We start from the raw sequence: 3,571 nt of genomic DNA on the forward strand, positions 1-3,571 counted from the left end.
AATTACATGAGGAGCCAAATGAAAGCAATGACAGGGCAAATATGTGGGAAGGGGCTTTCTCCATGCTCTTTCGAGGCGGTGGGGGTTACCATTCCCCCAGCATCACTACGTGTTCAGCAACCCCAGAGTTCTCTGAACCCCATCCTTTTTGGACTTTTATGGAGGCCTCATTACTTAGGCATGGTTGATCCAATCATTGACCACTGGTGATCGAGTCAACCCCTATCCCCATCCCCTCTCTAGAGCTGATTAATGTCATCATATCAACAGTGATAAATTATGTTGATGTATGTACCTTTGAAATGGAATTATGAAAATGGCAATATACCTATGTAGACTTCCTCTCAGAAACGTATTACCCTAGTCTGATCATGAGAAGGGGTTTCCCTGGTAGCTCAGTCAGTAAAGAATCCACCTGCAATGCAGGAGATGCAAGTTCAGTCCCTGGGTCAGGAAGATCCCCTGGAGAAGGAAATGGCAACCCATTCCGGTATCCTTGCTTGGGAAATCCCATGGACAGAGGAGCCTGGTGGCCTATAGTCCATGGGGTTGCAAGAGCCGAACATGACTTAGCAACTAAACCACCACCACCACCAATCATGAGAAAACATCAGACAAATCCCAACGGGGGAGGGGAGCCTTCATTGGTGGTCCAGTGGTTAAGGGTCCACACTCTGGTGCAGAGGACATCCGTTTGATCCCTGGTCAGGAAACTAAAACTGCTGTGGGGCAACTAAGACCATGCGCTTCAACTAGAGAAGCCCCACACACTGCAAGGAACAGCCTGCACAACCGCAAAAAAGACCCAGTACAGCCACACAAAAAAAACACCAATAAAAGCAGAGTCTATGAAATATCAGTATACCTCAAAATTCAAAGGCATCAAAACAAGGAAAGTCTAAGAAACTCAGAGGCCAGAGGAACCTAAGAAGACATAACTACTAAATAAAATGTAGTATCCTGAGTAGGATCCTTGAACACAAAAGGACATTAGATAAAAACCAAGGAAATCTGAATAAACTAGGGACTGTTGATTAATTAATTATAATAAATGTACCATATTGATAATGTTAGTGATTGGGATGATTGGGTGTGGGGTATACAGAAACTCTGCATTATCTTCACAATTTTTCTTTAAAATTTTAAAATGTTTGAAACTTTTCTTACAAAATTAAGTCTACTTAAAAGTCCATTGTTGCTAAATTGAGTTTAGGTTATACATGCAGAGTTAATTTATGATACAAAATCTATAATTTCCCGTATTTATATATTAAATGGGAAAGCTTATGATTAACTCAATATCCAACTATACTGCAAGAAGAAAAAAAATGCAATATACTAGGAGTACAATGCTATTAGCTTAATCAAAACAATTCTACCAAATAACTTTTGAGGTCCAGTACAAAATGAAGATGCAGGATCATTTTTCTCTTTATATATATCCATGCTAAGTCACTTCAGTCATGTCCAACTCTTTGCAACCCTATGGACTGTAGCCCACCAGGCTCCTCTGTCCATGGGATTCTCCAGGCAAGAATACTGGAGTGGGTTGCTATGCCCTCCTCCAGGGGATCTTCTGGACCCTGGGACCAAGCTGGCATCTCATATCTCTTGTATTGGCAGGCGGGTTTTTTATCACTGGCGCCACCTGGGAAGCCCTTTTTAATATATATTTTATTTATTTATTTATTTTTGGCTGCCCTGGGTCTTCCTTGCTGTGGGCTGCTCATTACATTGGCTTCTCTTGTTGCAGATCAGGCGCTCTAGGCACACTGGCTCAGTAACTGTGGTGCATGGGCTTAACCCATGCAAGAGCAATAAATAAAATTCAACTAATACTATAATGTCAACAACAAATTCTACCTTAAAATATCTATACTAGCCCCCCAAACTACAAACTATTAACGGTAAGGAAAATCTAACCAAAAAAATCTTTGTTATAAATTTATAAAACTGTATGAGGGACTTCCCTGGTGCCTTAGTTGATAAAAATCTGCCTGCCAGTGCCTGGGGCCTGGGTTCAGTCCCGGTCCAGGAAGATTCCACATGCCTTGGAGCAACTAAGCTTGAGCTCCAGAGCCTGTGAGCTGCAAGTATTGAGCCTGTGTGCCGAAACCAGAAAATCCACTGCAATGGGAAGGCCAGACACCACAATGAAGAGTAGCCCCTGCTTTCCACAACTAGTGAAAGCCTGCGCAAAAGCAACAATGCAGCAAAAAAAAGGCGGGTTTTTTTTAAATAAAATATTTAATTTTAAAAGCTAGATGAAAAGACATAAAAACAGACATCAATGATGGGGAAGATTGACAACGCTCATGAATATGATACATGATGTTATATGATATCTAAATATAATTGAAAATATAATAAAATGGGGACTTCCCTGGAGGTCCAGTGGTTAAGACTTGGCATTCCAGTGCAGGGGGGTGCAGGTTTGACTCTTGATTAAGGAACTAAAATCCCACATGCCTTGAGGTCAAAAAACCAAAAAATATAAAACAGAAGCAATATTGTAATAAACTCAATAAAGACTTTAAAAATGATCCACATCAAAATAAAGAAAAATATTTAAAAAGGTACCTTGCGGCCTCCCTCCCAGTTTAAGAAGAAAGATAGTGCCAACACCTTTGAAACTCTCTGTGGTCCCTTCCCCAGTCACACTCCTCACTCCCTGCTATAAGTAACCACTATTCTGGACTTCAGATTAACAATTACTCTGCTATCTATCCTCAACGCCCGCCCCCACCTCAGATATCAGAAAATTATTTTATTTAAAATATACCAAAAAAAAAAAAAAATTCAAGGGCAACCAAGCCATGGCTTCAGCCCTTAAAGTTGGCCCAGAGCCCGGTTTGAATATGGTACTTTTCGAGGGGAAGGGCGATCACTCAGGCTCATTTGCATACCCACAATGCACTGCAAACAGTTTAATAGTTTTCAAGTTTAATAAAAAAATTTTACTTAGTTGAATTTTCTAAGTGTGAAAATAATATTTTCAGAATTCCTTGAGTAGACTTTCTCAGGTAGTAACTTTGGGGATTAAACAGTCACCATCAGCGTAGTAGGAGTTGTGGTTACTGGAAAAACGAATTATGGGCAGCATTAGGTATACTCTGGTTTCTCTTCAAACCGTATAAATCTTTCGCCTTTTACTAAAGATTTCCGTGGAGAGAAACAATTCTGAGTCTTAAACCAATTTTTTGAAGCCTTGCTTGATGCGAGGCTGTCTGTTGTGGTCAAAAAGAAAGAACTGGGCTTTCTCTTGGGGGGGAGGGTTGCAGAATACATTATCATACATTTGCTGTCAACAACACACTAGTTATACACGTACATAATATGACCTCTAGATCTTTTTATTTGCTTTTTAAGGTTTTCTGAGGTGCTTGTTTATTTATTTCATCAAATCAATGAAAAGAAACAGGTGAAACAGCTGTTAGTATAGCTTATTAAAAGCATGTAGGTTCTTCAAGTATGTTCCCGTAAACGTTGTTATATTAACATAAGTCATGGAGGTGCTTTTACAATGTTATTCATATGTGCCATAAATGCTGTGAAAATAAAGTCGCTCAGT

The 3,571-nt window shown here is 39.8% G+C and overlaps 1 non-coding gene across 1 annotated transcript; it reads left to right on the forward strand.

Annotated features, from left to right (window-relative positions):
* Positions 1-3,108: 3,108 nt before the first annotated feature.
* Positions 3,109-3,225, forward strand: LOC114115964 (U5 spliceosomal RNA). The gene has a single exon (XR_003590064.1). It is a non-coding gene; the product is annotated as a U5 spliceosomal RNA (small nuclear RNA).
* The last annotated feature ends 346 nt before the right edge of the window (positions 3,226-3,571 follow it).

This window comes from Ovis aries, chromosome 7, assembly GCF_016772045.2.
Source record: "Ovis aries strain OAR_USU_Benz2616 breed Rambouillet chromosome 7, ARS-UI_Ramb_v3.0, whole genome shotgun sequence".
Taxonomy (NCBI): domain Eukaryota; kingdom Metazoa; phylum Chordata; class Mammalia; order Artiodactyla; family Bovidae; genus Ovis; species Ovis aries.